Source organism: Furipterus horrens, unplaced genomic scaffold, assembly GCF_987537825.1.
Source record: "Furipterus horrens unplaced genomic scaffold, mFurHor1.1.pri manual_scaffold_1, whole genome shotgun sequence".
Lineage (NCBI taxonomy): Eukaryota > Metazoa > Chordata > Mammalia > Chiroptera > Furipteridae > Furipterus > Furipterus horrens.
In genome coordinates, this window is record NW_028327171.1 from 48723967 (window position 1) to 48742119 (window position 18153).

Genomic DNA, 18153 nt, shown 5'->3' on the forward strand with positions numbered 1-18153 from the left:
AACAAACAAAGGGGGCAGAGAATTAGGTCTTAAGCACTAAGCCCCCAGGATACTGAGGTTCTGACCTACATCACATACATCTAGGCCTCAGTTGTGTTTTAGTTCCAGAAAAGCAGCAAAACCAGACAAGCAATGCCAAGGTTGACATTAGGATCAGCTACATTGACTAATGACTCCCTGCCCTGAGGCCTACCAATGAGTGGAGACCAGGACCCTGAAAGGACACACCTGGGAAGCTGATCAATATTCTCCTGGTATCCTCCCCTGAGAAGTCCAGATAAATACCCTCAAAAGAGAGGACCCGATAACAATGCTCCTCTCTCTCTCCCCTTTTCTCCTCCTCGCTCCCTTTTTCCCTCCTCCTCTCTCCCCCTAACTCTGGTACACCCTCAAGCCTTTCCCACCCCCTTGCCCAGGCACATTTTCCTTGCCTCTCTCTTACCCCTAAGCGCCAAGGGCCCTTCTTTTGCCTGTGTAACTTGTTTCCTGAGCCCATTTTTTTCTACAGCTCACTTCTTCTACCTCTGTAACTTTCCAAGTATACTTTCTCTTATAATTTGAGTATTGGCTCTGACTTCTTTCTTAGCCAGAACTCAAGTACCAAGGTTGCTGAACCAAGTGGTTTGACTCCACTGGTCTAACACCTGGTACTATTTTCATTTTGCTGCTGCCGACACATTGATCTAGACGCTATAAAAATTGCACAGAATGTCTTTTTTTTTTTTTTTTCATTTGTTCATACATTCATTCAGTTGACTTTTTCTTGATTATCTGCTAATGCCCATATTCTAGATTGGGCGTTTGGAGATAACAAACTAAGTGAGACAAGCTTTCTCTCTTCAACATGCACAAACAAAAACGTAAGAGAGTGTGGTAATTTTAGTGATCTAGATATGGCACCAGGGGAGATGCTTACAGGTTAAATAGGGTCTCATAGTCCACTAGAAAAATAAGACCCATACTAGGGTTTGGTTACGTTTGGTTATAAAGCTATTTTTGTGAAAACCAGCCTCTTAAGTTCCATGTGTTACCCTTGACCACACCCCCTCGCCCCCTGCAGTTGCATGCATGAAATGCTTTTTACTTTTCTGTTTCATTTAGGGGCCTTAGGTCATCAGAATAACTGAAAGATAGATGTGATGATGTTACAGATTCACTTTTGGGACATAATTACTGCATGAATGCATACATTCATATTTCCAAATTAGAAACAATAACATATAAATGTACAAGTGATCTCTTGATGGTAGGACATATTACAGAGTCTTTTTTCATCCACCATTTATTTACTTCTTGTAAACAACCTAGTCCTTATGGGTTTTCTGAGTGTCTTAAGCACTCTTACTGATAGACATTAGCACAAGAATTGGCAATAACAATTATGTATGGAAAATTAGCAACAATTTTTTTCTCTCTTTATTCCAAAGTAATCATGCTACATTTTCTGATTTTATATTTAGATCAAAAGACCAGCTTGGTCCAGAAGCAGGTATCTAGGAAAGAGTATTTTCCACTGTCTGGGGCATCTTTGTCACTTGTCAAATGGGAATATTGCTAGTACCGCTAACGATAGCACCAATTTTACTTTCCTGGATTGAGGTGAAGAGTAAAATCATTAATCTGTGTGAGAGCATAATGTCTATAACTGGTCACAATTGTGAATACATAATGCACCTTTTGAGTGACCGGATTGTCAGCTACTGAAGCCAAGGTGAATTCAGCTTAATTAGTTATTTTTTATCTGTTTCTCTAAACTTTCTGAGTTAACTTATTGTTTCCTCTCTTCTGTGCTGTATGTTCAATAAGCACTTGTTGGTTTATTTTTTTAAAATGTACTACTGATATTTTTGCTTAGGATTCCTGAAACTTCATATTTAATTTCTAGATTATAAGTTCTTTTCATAGAACCCTTATAAATATCACATGGAGAAGTTGAGCATTACTTTTAGGCCAAAGCAATTTGCTTTTCAAAAATCTGATTAATTTCAACACAATCAGCCAGAATGTCAGAAGATCTCAGTGTCTCTGATAGATGCTGACAGGTGAGGAAATTAAAATCAGGGAGGGAAGTAATTAAATTCTGGCAAACATTACTTTAATGAGACAACCAAATCATTCATAAGCATGGAATATGTTGTATTCATGATAAGTGTCTTAGGGTGGCAGATGAGAGTGTGCATTTAAAAATGTTCTTCATATAGGATTTGATAACGGCAGTGAGGACATTTCCATGTTTGTCATCTAATGTCCTTTTAACATTCCAATTGCTTTTGGAACAGATGTCTTAATAATCATGCTTAAGATTATGACACTGTTTAATTTTTTTAAATCTTAGTATAAGTAATCCTTTCACCAGTACCTTCACCACCGTGTAAAAATTACCAAAATGAACAAAGCATAGACAAAAATATTGCTGGCCTTTAAAGAATTGATTAGAGATAACCATGGTCAAGACCTGTGAAAAAAACAACAGGAAAATGTATATTTCATGTAAGTTTTGTTTCAAACAATTTGGGAATCAGAGGGCTCAAAACATATCCCAGGTCCGCAATCCACATACAGGTGCTCTCTTCAAGTTAACACCCTCTATCCAGAAGGAACATCAGGGACCGCAGGGCTGAAGAGCTACCCATTTATGGGATTAATGGGAGTTTTAACAGGTTCTATCATATTTCTTAATAATATATAGCACGCACATCGAATCTTATGAGGCGCCTTTACATGGTCTCAGCAAATCTAATGCTAGTTGGTTGGAATTTTTGTTCATAATGTTAGAATCATCATTCTAGTGGAATATTGCTTAAAAATTATCCTAGGGTACAGTGATTGATGCAAGAGAAACTGTGGTTTGTGTAAAGCTTGATGAAACAGGTCTTTCTGTGCTTTTCATCTCTCACATCATTCTATTCTTTTTTGCTTCTTTCTTTATTCTGCATCATTTGTTCCACTCTCATTTTTTTCCTGGTTTAATATTTTTCCTCCTATTTTTCCCAAAATATAGTAGAAATTATCTATTATTCTATAATATATCAGTACCGACTAGGTTTGGCAAATCTTGCTTTTGCATAGATTCTAGTTAATAGATTGAAATTTTGTAAGTTAGGGGTTGATTGTACAAGTTTTTTTTTTTTTTTTTTTTTTGTAATTTTGGTTGAAATTGCTTCCAGAGATGAACGTTTTTCTTGGGAGAGGATGGGGTGGGTGGGTGGTTTGACAAAGGGCACGGACATGCCGGATTCTGTTTCAGTAGTCACAGGATAACTGGCTTCATTACCAAGACACTAGAGTGGGATTTGGCTGTAGTCCCAGATGTCTTTCTGGGTCTAGTGAAGAACTCCATTGCATTAGGAACTACTCAGGAGTTCCCGCCTGAGGACACGTGACACTCAAATCATGTGAATAGGGCTGGTGAACTTAGCTGGAAGGCTTCAGCTTTTCTACTGCATAAGATGAGACTTACTGATGAAGGCCTCTTCACAAAAACTGAATGGTGTCAATTTCTGTTGTTTCTGTGGCTTATGTTTTGATGGCTTGCACAAGAATGTTGCATCTTTGGTACTTCACTGGGGAGAACTGAGAAAGTGTTTATGGTAACCCTGCACCAAACACTGCTTCTGCATCAGCAGCTTAGTAATGTGTTACCTTCTGGTTAGACCACAGATATGAAGTCTTCTCTTTCCCCTTTCACTTGACAATGAAGCAGGACTGGGTATTAATGTTTTGGGGCCTTGGAAATTGACTTTTATGGTATGTACTCATTTTCCCTTTCCCACCAAATAGAGCATTCCAAAATTGGAGGCTGTGTTATGAGTTAGGAGGGTCCTTTTTGGTTTTGGTGTCAAGGTACAAGGTTAAATTTTTACCTGTTTCATGTTAACTATGTAATCTTTGAAGTTTGGTTTCCTTATTGGTTAAATTGGAGCAAAGAGATCTCATTGAGGTTGTACTGAGGGTGATTTGAGATAAAATGGTCATGCAATATTTTTCACAGTATAAAATATATGGCTAAAAGATGATTAATGTTTTAATTTTGGTGGCGTATAACAAGAATTTCTTGTAGAGTATCTTATCAACTATGTTCTTTTTTTAATATGATTTGAATCTTCTATGAAAATGGGATGTATTACAAGAACTTCCCAGAGGTCTTATACTTCTCAGTAAATCTCTCCACTGTTTAAAACAAATGCTTTTGTTGCAGTCCTGTTGGAAGCACCATCTCTCTGAACGTAAGGTACGATATAAGCACAAACTTTAAGAGACTTTAGACACACCTGTGGTCTTAAAGCAGCATCTCTTGCATTTGGTGGTTGAGAAGTCACTTGATTTTTAATTTTGGGGCTTTGCCTTTTAGAATAATCGTTCTTTGTGGTGTTGTTAAGAGAGGCCGTCTGAGACTGACATAGACAAAAGTTGTTTTTTTTTAAGACTAGGGGCACAAAATACCCATCCCAGAGATATGCTCTAGCATTGTGTCCTTATCATATCATTTTCTGATCATATAAATATAGGGTCCTAAGAAGAAATATTATAGTTGTGTGGACCACCGCTGTCCACGTCTATCGGTAGGAAATAATGGAGGAAAATCGTACATATAATGTTTAAGTGCGCTTTTACTATGAAGTAGATACTATAATGCTCATTCACATATAAGGAAACTGACACTCAGATAGTTTAAGTAACTAGCCTAAGGTTATTTATAAGAGGAAAACAAGTCCAACCAGCTCTAAATCCTGTGTGTGTGTATCCTATTTCCTCATGTCAGTCAAATAGCTGGTTTTACTTTATTGTCCCTCCTTCCACCAAGCCTTGTGGATCAAGTCAGTGAGCTGTTTGTGCTCTCCCAGCCTAATGTCTTAGGAGGAACTGTGGTATAAAGAAAAGACTACTATACCAGAGAGTCCAAACTCACACCCTGCCGTGCACTACACTGTGTGGCAAGTTACCTGCCTTTTCTGAACTTCAGTTTCCACATCTGTAAAATGAGGACAGTGATACCCATTTCACATGGTGTTTGTGAAGTTAATTGTGAGACAGATGGCTGTTTGCTTCTCATCTTCTCTATCCCTATGTGAGCTTCTGTTTCCTCACCCTATGAAGTCAGTAGAATAATCATTTCCTGCTTCTTCATCAGGTAGGGGTGGGGCAAAATCACTTGTAATTATGAACTTATGATATTTATAAATAAATATAGCTTAATACCTAAGAGTAACTTTTACCTAATTTTCATTTACAGACCTACTGGTGCAGTTTGCTGAACCTTGTATTCTCTGACCATTCCAAGAACTATTATCTGAGGTAAGAGAGGACTGTCTTCACACTTATGAAATTCTAATAGGCATCTTAGCCAATAATGTTTAAGGTTGATTTCACTCCCAACAGAAGAAACACAAAGGTCTTTCACGAACACCAAAATTGAAAAATAGCCAAGATAATGAACTGCCATCCTTTCATGTCTTCTTGATTTAATTTTTCCTTTCAGTTCTTAGCCCTTAAGGTTGAATACCAGAAGTTCAAAAATATAAGCTGTGCGGCAGATCTGATTTGTTGAGTATTTAAGTATCTATAATACACCATGTACTAGAATCTTCTTATCTATTGTATTCTTGTATGCTCAGATAGTATGTGGCAGGACGGCTTTCTCTCTAGTTTCCTGACCCCTTTTTGAGTGTATTTTCACTACATTGTGCTGCCAGTATTACTAGGCTCTGATGGGGCTGAACATTACGAGTTAGATACATGACCATCCCTTGGCTGCCCAAAAAGGCATCTAAAAAAAACAAAACCAAAAATGTAATCCAACAACAACAAAACATGCCTAAAAATAAGAAAATGAGTTAGTCTTTTGAAACCCAGGACCCATAGTATCCAGGGGAACCAGTGTGAAGAAGATGGGTCTTTCACAGAAGAATGCATTCTTTTCAAAGTTGTCAAAAACATGGAGGCCAGAAGAAAAGAAGAATGGAAAAAAGCATGAGAGCTGTAAAATTTATAAAATATGACTTTTCTCCTACTGCTAACCAGTTGATATCTGCAATTCCAAGTTCGCTCTGCTATGTTCTTTGTCATTGTTTAGAAGTCTTTAGCACAAAGAGGCAAAATAGTCAATATGGTACTCTTAATTGAAGGATTTGGAGAATAACATCTTTGTCTAAGATCTGATAGCAACATAAAAATAATGTAAACATTTGTCCTGCTGAATATTTTGATAATTCCTTTGATATGTTCTTGCATGATTTTGAGCTTGTAAATGTGACTTTAGTTACATAGGTCTTGAAAAGAACTGAAGTTTGTTGGTACTGCCCTGTATTTGTAGGAGATAGTGATTTAGAAGTAAGTGGAAATTATGATGTTACATTAATATGGTTTTCAAAGCTAATATTCACTATATTCATTGGATAAAAAATATATCATGTGCAAATAAGGTGGATGATATATGGACAGTGAAGCTCCTCTATAATTAGATTAGATGTAGCAGCCATTTATTTGGTTAACTTTTATTCTTATGACTACAAAAAGAGAGTTACAAGACAAGTTGTGGCTGAAAGTTACAGGAATGGCTCCTGCCTATCATTTGGTCCCTTTCTAGTCCATAAAATGCCCTCGGGAAAAAATCTTCTTCCTTATATATTTCATGCATTTTCATGGGTAAATCTATCAGAAAAGAATCTACTGTAGACATGCAATATGAGTTTTTGATAGCTCTGTTAGGCAGAGATCTAACTTGTTCATTTAGAAACTGTAGGTATTATATTAACTTTTCTCCAAATGCTTAAATTGTTAAATATGAATAGAAGAAGCTTTGAAAGGTGGTTAACTGCTCTCTCCTTTCTTTTCCACTGAAACCCATCTTGAAACTACAATGAGGAGTTTAATCAAGCTTGGAAAAATCATGAGAAATTATTCATTAGAAGGAGGGATTTTCTATCCATCTATCTATCATCTATTTCTGTACGCCTTCTATATTTTGGAGGTAGGAGATAGTGGGGAGGGAAGGATAAATACTTCTCAAGTAAACTTTGGAAGGTCGAGAAGTAAATATTCTGGGGGCATGCTGTAGAATTTAAAATAATCTTGTGGTAATAATTGGTATCAGTGGCAGTATGAAGAAAAAAATAACAGTTTAAATAAATAATTAGACTTCACAGTAGATGTGTCAACAGGCACCCACTTAATGAGTATAATCATTGTTTTTCTCTGCTCTTAACGTTGATCCACTGACTGTGGTGTGTTCTCTGTCCCATTTCCAAACCAAATCTATTTAAAGCTGCACTTCATGGAATCTGAAATGGTATACCCTGTTTACTATTTAGAGCTGATACCCAATGTTCTTTAATAGGCAAGATCTGTACTTGAACAGGAACAGGCTTCTGGCCTTCTGTAGACTGTTGATTATTCTTGTATTCAACAGTGTGATTCATTAGCAAGGATGAATAATACCCACTGAATTCTCATGAACTTGTCTATATTGCTAGAGTGACTTGTTTGTTACAAGTTGATGGAATAACCCGAGTCTGCCTTAAATCAAATTAATCAGTTGCTTTCTGAGGTGGGGGTAGAGGCAGTAGTTTAAAACTAAATTATTATTATTATGTTTTTAGCTGCCTGGATAGGATATCATTGTTTTGGAGAGTGAAGCAGTATGTCTTATGTTATGATATGTGAACCAGAAGTCGTGAGACTCTCATTCTAATCCCATCTTGAGCTGTGTCACCTTGAGCAAGTCACTTTCTGTCTCCAAGTTACACTTCAGCATCTCACAGCAAGTGGAGTCAGATCGTGGCATTACTTCCACTCAAATTCCCTATTTTCTGCGATTTTCTTTTCATAGCCCGTCTTTTCTCCCTCCGGCTGACACTTGTTCAAAGTCATAGGAAACTCCTAGGACTCTACTACAGAGCCTGTGAAAAAGTTATTCGTCTATTTAGCTTTTGATTCTGTAATATATTAGAAGAGCAGTTAGGGATTTGAATTATACACTATGATGGGACATTTATGTTTTAGTCATCCACTAGCTCCAGTGGCATCTAGTTCCTGGTTAGAAAGGAAAAATAAATTCTTCTTTCTCCATGTTTCTCAACTCTATAATCTGGTCTTATTCTTAGAGGATCTGATGAAATTATCTACTGGTAGCATTGATTTGTTCTTTGTTCTGTTGTTTGACTTTTCCAGGTTGAATCATTGACCTGTAAGGAGAGGTGAGAATATCAGAGCCAGAGGGGACTTTAGGAATCAATCTAGCCAAATTCTCTCATTTCAGAAATAAAGATATTGGGGTCAGGGAGGAAATCCAATTGGTCTGAGGTATTAGTAGCAGATCCTCAACTAGAATTCTTTCTTCTGACTTTATAGTTGTAGCTCTATTTTGGAAGAGAAATCTTTCCAAACTGTTCTTTCATAATGCGATAAATTAAAGCCATTGTCCTTTAGGCTAAACCAGAGTCAATGCTGGAATGGGAGATGCCCTTAAAACATAAATGGGTTCTAGGCATCTTCATTAATCCCTCGGGGACAATGGAATAGAGGGTTCTGGCTGGCGTCAGTTCTCTGTGTTTATGAAATCCCCTGCAGTCTTTTCTATAAGAGATAACTTGACCCTGACACCACCACTCTTTCCTCCACATGTCTTCTGGTCTTCTGCCCTTTTCTGATCCAATGAATGATAGGAAGCTGAGGATGAATGCCTCACTGACTGTTTGCTATGTATGCATAGTTGGGAACATCAATAAAGAGAAGACAGATGAAGGATTAATAAGCAAGAGTTCAGGAAAATAAGAACCAACATAGTGAAATCTAGTTCAAGGCCTGCAATTCCCAGTTGCTGTGCTACACAAGATTTATAGCAGCATCTCTCACTCTTTTAGACTTTTCTGCCTTGTTCTTGTGGGACTGGGCTGGGACTGAGAAGCAGCTGGAATGATCTTTGCCAAAACCAAACTCATGTTTTCATGACATTTCCAAGTCCAGAGAAGAGAGTTGTAATTATCCATTAGTTAGAAGATAACTTAGAGGCCACTAGATGTAAATACTAATCACAGTCTTCCTAATACTGAGGCACGGAGTGTGGAAATCATTTTACTGCATCTGAGGTTCAAATCCTGCCTCTAATTAATTTGCTATATTTTTGGTGAAGGGATGATCTTCCTTTGAACGACAGTTTCTCCATGTATGATATAGGAGGAGGGGGGTGAAATAGCTGAGGGTAAAGGTTCCCCCAGCCCTTATTTTCATGAGTCTCTGATTTGCCCAAAGTCCTTTAATAAGTTTGCAGCTGAACCTGGTCTTGAATTCAGACCCCCTTACTCTGGTTTGGAAGTTATCTTTGTGATAACTTCCACTGCTCATACTTTCTAAATTGTGTGTTTTCATCTCTCAGCCTTGTTTTATTAAATAAGATTTTTCTCTCTCAGTTGACAGGTCCCTTTCTGTCAAGGGACTTGCCTAACACTGTTGTTCTTAATTTGCATATGCATGTTCACACACATGTGAGTGTGTGTGCTTGGGAGTAGGGGAGAGGATTATGGAATATTTGGAAACTCATATATGGATCTATGGAATAGTTAGAAAACGCTCATGTACATAGGATGCTGTTTATAATTTTAGTTTTGTAGACTGTTTGAAGGCCTGACGTAGGTTCTAGTTTAAGCAAAAGATAATTTTAATATGAGAAGTCAGAGGTGGCATTTGGGTAACATACATTTCCTGTTGCTGTGGGCTTTTTTTCACAATTCACTTATTTTTCTACTCCGGGTATCCACCTTATTTATGAACATGGCTCTGGACTTCTATATGTCACAAACTGTTGAGTGATTTTTTTCACATTGAAGCTTTTATTCTGCTCGGTATGTTTATTCCTTCCTTCCTTCCTTCCTTCATTCATTCACTCACTCATTCAAATTACTTATAAGGTAGAATCTGCTAAATGTTAGCTATTTTAATACATTATTTTATTTATCCTCATGAAATAATATATATATATATATATATATATATATATTATATATACTTCCCATTTTTCATATGCAGCAACTGAGATCAGAGAGGTTGAGTAATTTTCCCAAAGTCATACAGCTAATAAAGGCCCTGGCTGGTTTAGCTCAGTGGATTGAGCGTCGGCCTGCGAGCTAAGTGTCGCTGGTTCGATCTTCCAGTCAGGGCACATCAGAGAAGGAAAACTCTGACTCCAAAAAACCTCCGCTGCCTTGCGGCATACCTCTTCAGGGGAAAGGCTAAGGGAGTAAACCCCGACAGAAAATCCGGAGCCGGAGTCCCTAAGGCGGTTTGACGTTGTAGTCAACACCGGCAACTCCTGCGGCGCACCTGAAGCCAAGCTGTATTGACTCCGTCTTTCCCTTGGACCCTTCAGCTGCGAAGAGAGGGGGGGTCTGCTGCATGGGCAACAGCAGACCCTCCATATCACCCTGCCCAGGCTCTGTAGCTTCAGCGTCATCGCAAGATGTCGATTCAACACGGGAGGAGACAGATACGATGTCACTCCCGAGTCGGACTGCACAGCCATTCTCGGCGGTGCAGATAGACTCTTAAGAAGCTACACCATCGTCTCTCGAGACGGACGGCTGCCGACAACGACGACGACGACAGCTAATAAATAGCACGGTCTGGATTTAAATCTAGGTCTGCTCCAAATTATGTGAGTACCTGCAGTGATAATACTGAATTGTGAAGAGGAACAATGAGACAATTCTATAAACCTTAGAAATCAATTATATGATAGTTATTTAATTAAGTGCTTATCTGGCACCTTAAGACAGAATAAGAAATGTTGGACAATTGTCTAAAATGTGTTATGAATAACTTATAGTTTTCCTTTTTAAAAAATTTCTATCAGGTTAGTCGTCTCAATTTCTTCGTTTTTGTAAAATGAAGAGGAGACAAAGAGTGATGAGGGCTGTAGTGTCAGTTATCAACTGAACTGGAAATTTAATGCTTTGGGGAATCCATTTGTTGTTTTCTCTCTGTTATATTGAGCATGGGATTTTTAACAGAGAAAGACTTCTGACCATGCGTAGATCAGCACAAATGCAGATGTGAGCAGCTAGGACTTGGATCGTGCCAAGATGTAATGACTGCCACATGTGTGAAGCTCATGCTCAGTGCTTAATGACCCACTGTGAGAATATGTGGGAGCCGTGAGAAGGCAAGCTGGTGTCAGAGATGGAAGAGGCCTGAGAGATGGTCACGGGCCACACCTTTACCTTACACATGCAGACATGGAGGCAGAACAAGACCCAGACTTCATTCCAGCACTCTACACTAGTATCTACTTTTCAGACCTTGTCTTTCTTTGACTTAGATTCCCTCTGACAGGCAGATATACTTGAATGGGGAAATCATCGTATCAGCTGTGTAACCTTGCATGCATTACTTCATTTCTTTGGGTCTCTGTTTTGATGTCTGTAAAATGGAAATCGTACTTGACTGACAGGGCTGTTGTGATGATAAGTGAAATACCTTTGTGCTGTTCAATATTCAGGAGCATCATTATATATTAATGATCTTCATCATAGCCCAATGAGATAAGCAGAGTTGTTCTATTCTTACAGATTCTGTTTCCTAACTTTATCTTGATACTTTTTAGATCCTTGCTTCTCAACATTTTGATCTGAAGACCAGGCACATCAGCATCACCTGGGAACTTGTTAGAAATGCAGATCTCAGGCTCCACTCCAGACCTCCTGAATCTGAATCTGCATTTTCACAAGATCCCCAGGTAGCTCATTTGCTCTTTAGAGTTTGAGAAGAATTGCTTTAGTCCTGACACCAACTTCAGAGCTATTGGCCATAGCCTGCTGACAATGGTGGGCAGACTGCCAGCATTCTGGGCATGCCTTACCCATGCTCTGAGATAGCCAGAGGAAGCCCTGTGAAGCTGCTCCCTGGGAATAATGGGAGGCTGGCTGAAGGCATCCAGCAGGCTTTATCTTTTCAACGCCCTGCATTTCCTCAGAAGTACTATTCACCAGGGGTCAGATTGGGATTGGATCCCAAGTCTTTCTGCTCTGAGTCCATATTCTTTTCATTAAACCAGGATGTCTCAGTCAAGAGGAATGCCGGGCTGTGTGTATGATAAGTCTTCATTCCCCATAGTGTGAATATTTCTACACTGGCTGTTTTAATCTATTACTCAATTTCTAGAGGGGGAAAAAAACAATTTTAAAACTTGAGTTGAAAGCCAGGATCCTGCAGCTTAATCAGTTATTTTCGTTTTTTAATGAGGGTGACTATTGTGAAATAAGTAATTATTAATTACTGAAAACTAATGAAATATTTTCATTTCCTTGCTAAAAAGCATATGGAAGCTAAAAGAAAGCATATGGGTGTTTTTCGGGAAGCATATTGGTGAATGGACAAATTGCAATGGTGCCAATATGCCTTTGCTGTCTGGCTGGGGCCATTGCTGCGTGTGTTGCCATCTGAGTCCTTGTGGTTTAAAGAGATTTTTCAAATCCCCATCTGATGCATGCCTTGAGTTGCCTCTGCAGTTACACAGCTCTGCCTCACCAATCTTTCTGCCATGCTTTCACTCCTGTAGTACGGGCCGAGTGTCCCTCGGTATAAAATCTTTGCTCTAAGTGGCTTCCATGCTCTTCTTTTCTGAGGTCCCTCACCCTCTGAAGCAGACTGAATGGGCCTGCCCAGCTGATGGCTCCATGTTGAGACTGTCTATCTGACAGTTTACTGCAGGTGGGAAAAGCAGCGTCCTTGGGGACTGTAGAACTGGACCTCCTTGCTCCACCGGGGGCCCCGTAGGGTACCCAGGACCAGCCATTGACTCTCCGCACTGCACATTTTTTCCTTGTGAAATTGGGAGGACAATAGCTGTGCTCCTCAGTTCACAGGCTTGGCTGTTTGTTCGATTTGTAGCACATGCCCTTTGCTCCTTGTCCCCTTTCCTTTGTGTCTCTTCTCTCTTGCTGTATATTTAGTTGGTTTGATAAATAGCTTGATGGATTTGGAGGTAGTTAAAACTATTTTGGCTGCTCTGAGGATTGTGCACACCTTGGCTTGTGATGATTAGAGTCAGCATGATGTTTGAGAAGGTGCTTGGCTGGGTGTCAGAAAACCGAGGTTCCAGACCAAGCTGACTTAATAAGCATTTACTTAGCACCTACCAAACTAGGTGGCTTGCTAAGAAATTGAAGGAGGGAGCTGGCAGGTGTGCAAGGTGAGTTTGATTCAGGGTCGACCAAGACTCAGTGTCGATGAGAGAATTGTGGTGGGGGCAGGAGCTCTTTCTACCTGGGAATATATTATCAAACTGGGGACTGGAGTTGGCTTTGAAAAGTGATTACATGGACTTAGATGGGATATTTTCGGGACTTGAGTGGAATTCTCTGGCAGGCAAGAATGAACTTGAGACAAGACCCAGACGCAGGTAGATACCAGCTACATCTAGAGAACTGGGCATAGATGACAGACATGTGTTATGTGAAAGAAATCACTCATTTTCTGGTGGGCCTCATTCCCTCTAGTATCTGCAAAACACGAGCTTTAGACAGTTTGGTTCTCAAGAAGTCTCAAGAACTCCAGCTGGAATTCTACAAGATCTCCTATCTCACAGCCAGATAAGCCATTTAGCTGAAACTTGGCAGCTGGTGGTGGCAGTGGCGCGGGGCCCAGAACCCAGTGTCCTGTTCCCTAGACCAGTGCTCTTCCCACTACCCCACATAGCATTACGAAGATGGGTGGCTGGGGTGACCATGATTATTATAGATTTTAGTGTATGGAATACATTTAAAAATGACCTAAGATATAAAACAAATGAAACATTTAATCACCTTAGATGCTGATGACCCTTTCCCTGGAGAAAGCTAGCGCTGATAAAATGCCACCTTTCTCCATGTTGTCTGTGTGGGCCTTGCTTTCCTTCCTGTAGGACTAGCACAGATATCCTTCCTCCGCAGGAAGGCTTCTCTCTTTGCCCCTTGGCTCTGAAATATAGTCTTTGCATTGGACTTGATTTTATCATTAAACTTCATTTTGTATTGTCACCTTTCCATGTTTGCTCCTCCCCTCTCTCCCTCTGACCCCTGCACACACATATTGTAAGGTTTCTGAATCTTAGGACTACTCTCTGCTTCTCTGAATTTCCTTTAGCTTCTGGCACAGTGCCCTAGATAGACATTATGCTCAATAAAAAAGCACATAACTGCATTCTTCAATGGTTTTCCTCTCTCCTTGTTGCTTGATTTTAAGATGGATGTGAGACATACAGGCTTACAGACTTTCTGAACTGGAAAGGAACTTACTTAAAAGCTATCTGTCTAGTTGAGCCTCCTCCCAGGAAAGAAATGACTTGCACTACTTTACCTGCCCAGTTAGCAGCAGGTCTGAGACTGGTGCCCCCATCTGACCAAGTAATAGAGGGATATTTGGGGCCCTAGTTCCTGCTCACCACTGAGCAGGCCTTGGCTGGGTTCCTCCTCTCTGTAAAGACCATTGGGAATAACGGGAATAAGACTGGTACACGTGGCTGTATTGCTGTGTGAAACAGATGGAAACAAGCAGACGGTTATTGTGTAGCTCCTGTGCAACAGGTGCTCTCACATAGATTAGCTTGGTTAATTGTTGTAACAGTGCATTTAGCAGAAGCCCCTCCCTAAAAGCTCTGAAGAGTGCACTGTAGCTGATCTGTGCGTACCTCCTAAAACATGGGCGTTGGGCTCTGCAGAGAGGCACACGTGATGATTCTAAGGCTGTGAAGATCAGTGAAAGCTAGCAGAGGTTGTGATCAAAACTGCCGTGGCAGGATGTGTGTTGATCCAGGTATAAGAGAGGATTCGGCTTTCCCATTCTCTCCCTGACACACCCAGCTCTGAGTCTTTGGAGGCTGGGACTTGGGCGCCTCACACTTGAGTGTAGTATTGGCTTCTACTTGCTCTTATTATATCTTCCTCCCTCCTCCTCCTAGCCTCCAACCCCACTGAGAGTATTTTCTTCCTCCTATTTATCTTTCTTCTCTCCCTCCCTCCCTCCTTTTCCTTAGTTAACCTGGGTGGCCTAAGGTCCTGAAAGTTGTCTGATGGCAGAGGCCTCTGTACTGGACTGTGAAAATGCTGGCAGGGAAGACGATACCCAAATCTGTTAAATACACAGCAAAAATAGCTTATGATCTATGGGAGTCAGTATTAAGCAAGATGATATTAACGAGTTTTGAGTGCTGTTCTGAAATGTGGCAGCTGCACACGCATATTGGCTGCTTTTCCTTCCCACCTCTGGCAGCTTGGAGCAGTGTTGCCATGGCACTCCCGGGCTCTGTTTAGATCAGCTCTTTTCTGAAGGAGCCCCTGACCTTCCCCACAATAGAAACCATTGATGTGGTCATGTCAGTCCCTCTTTGGGAGCTGTGTGACTACTGAGCCCCCAGTTGTCACTTGGTGACTGTTAGAAGCTGTAGTCAGGACACAGATGTTGAATGTTAGGAACAAGGAAGGCTTTTAAATATCCTCCACTCTCATTGGGTGGGTGAAGCTACTGAAGTTCATTGAATGGAAGTGGCTTATTCAAGGTCACAGACTGAAGTAGGGACAAGGCTGGGATAGGAACTCAGGTCTCAGGATTCACAGTCCTCCGATGTTAGAGCTCTGTCACTCTTACCCCTGCCTGAGCGCTTTTTTCATCCCAGAAGGCTGTGGATGGAGATAAGCCAGGCCTTTGGTTGTCACTGTTGCTAGGAATGGGCATAGTAGGTGAAGAGAGGGATGGGACCTGAGTGCAGAGGAGGGAATGAGGAATTGAGGGGAGTTATGGATAGTGTGGGGGTGAGAGATGCCCAGGGTAAATGCCAAGGTGCCACTCACCAGTGCCCTTCTGCAGAGACTCTTTCCTATCAGGTTCCACAGATTGGTTATTGAGACGTAGATGCTTAGAGGGGCAGGGGGAAAAACAACCTCACATTATCTATTGCTTCCTTTTTTGACCTTATGTAAGATCTCGCATTGAACTACCATAAAGCCATTTTCAGCACCACTTTCTTTTATTTGACTTTATAGTGTTAAGTATTCTTCAGGTAGTTCATATGTGAATCGCTGTCTCCTCCACAAGAACACAGGGTCCTAGGACAGAAGTTGTGCCAGGAGTGGACCTGCCTCCTTCCTTCACTCCACCTCCACATTCCCTACCCCACCTTTCAAACATGACACCTGGCATAGTCTTACATCACACATGCTGAACATCAAGTAGATTTTTTATTGAGTTAAACTGAGTTGAATTCAGGGGACCTCTCAAAATTTTTATTAATTGACAGTAAAAGTTGGCAAATTATGATTTTGGGGGAATAGTGCTCTCTCCAATTTGGATTCCTTAATAGTTCTTGAACATTCTTGGTTAATTTTCATAAAACTCAGTATGCTAATATTAGCCTCACTTTACAATGAAGGAACTAAAGTTGTGAGCTGCTCAGATTCACTTCAAGTAATAATATATGGTGGAGATTTATTTGCATCTGGGTCTTCTGTCTTTAAGTATTATGATGTTATTTCAATTCTTTCCCAGTACTTATTGAAGAGGTATTGTTCTATGGACAATGGTTTCAGCTTCTATGAAGGAGCCTCCAACCTTTTGAGGTTATAACCTACCCCCTTCAGAGTTTGGGAAAATAATTATGAGGACTGAGATTTGAACAGTATTATGATACTTTGAACAACACTCTAGCTGATTTTTTTCAATAAGCCAAGGGAAAAAACAGTACTGTGTACTTTAATTTACTTATTTGCTACATCCTTTGGGTTGAAATGGACTTCAGAATAGTGTATGAGTCTTTTAACTTTAAATAAATCTGGATGCATTCAGAATATGAGGAGAAAAGATTTTCTGACCTAAATCAATTGACTAAGCTAGTTAAGAACAAAATGAGACCACTTTTAATTACAAAAGAGGGATGCAAGAATTTTTGAATGCTGAAGCTAAAGCCTAGATTTTGGTTGATATTGATGTTTTGTAGGTTTTCCCTCAATATTTGCCATCTTCATTAAATAATATCTATTATGCTTTTCTAACTTTTATGTGATTTGAGTAATGTGATTGATAATATTTCTGCACCCTTTCTGAAAAACCATAAATGTGAAACAGTCTTTTTTTTTTTTAAATTATATGCTAAGGAAGAACATCATTACCTAATTTAAATTTTAGTAGAGGGGCAAAACTTATTTGTAGTGAGTATAATATCTCTCTCTCTCTCTCTCTCTCTCTCTCTCTCTCTATATATATATATATATATATATATATAGATCTTCTGTTTTCTTTTAGTCTCTAACTTTCCAGGTGTTTAAGGAAGAGGATGAGTTGAATAGTAATGGTATAATGCCCAGAGAGAAAATGTATAAGATAAATATGCTGTGTATTTCCTTCTTGTATGTGTCCGTGTGTGTGTCTTTTTATAAAGTTGTCTATAGTTTGAAAGTGCATAATAACTTGAATTACAAAAAAAAATTGAAACAGAAACTTATACATTCGGGGTGGTGGAGGATATTTTATCTTCTGGTTTAAAGTTGTAGGTAAAACGGAAAGTTAGAAAATTGTGTTGTTCGGTATTAGGTGGGTTTCTAACACTATATATATTCTTTGAGAAGAAAGTTTGTCTTGGGAACCTGACTATTCTTGCAAGCTTCCTAAATTTCTGCAGACCCCTTTGATGCACATACTTTAATTCAATTGAATCAGTTTACCCTGAACAACGATTTAGATACCATGTTATTTATTGTAAGCAGTGTCCATACACACTAAATGATGAAAACGGAAAAACTAAAAAGGGAGAAAAGCAGCACTTTGAACCTTTTTTGAATGTTGGAAGCAGTCAGCCTTACTTTAGAATTGCATGTGTGTGTGTCTTTCTTTCTCTAAGTAAATTAGGAACAGCCTGAAGACAAGAGAAACGTTTTATGTATGCTTGTGACAATGAATTTTGTGAACTCAGGTGCAGTAAATGAAAACAACTTTTATAACATCTTTTGCTTGTAGTTGTCAGGCTTATTCAGAATCTCATTAGAAAGTCATCCTATTACTTTTGAAATCCCTCTGCTTCATAGACTTTCTGGGGAATGAGGAAACGTTGTCCATCTGCCTACTTACAAGAGAATGAGTAGTTTAGGAGTGCAATAGCCTGTTTACATACTGGCCAAAACTGTCACTTAAGAA

General features: G+C 39.6%; 1 protein-coding gene across 4 annotated transcripts in view; it reads left to right on the forward strand.

The window, feature by feature from the left end:
- Positions 1-18153, forward strand: part of LPP (LIM domain containing preferred translocation partner in lipoma) — a 646088-nt gene that overhangs the window by 151489 nt on the left and 476446 nt on the right. For all 4 annotated transcript variants that reach the window (XM_090275238.1, XM_090275243.1, XM_090275244.1 and 1 more), the window contains one exon: positions 5234-5295. The gene's annotated coding sequence lies outside the window, so the exon portion shown is untranslated. The remainder of the gene's footprint in view (positions 1-5233; positions 5296-18153) is intronic.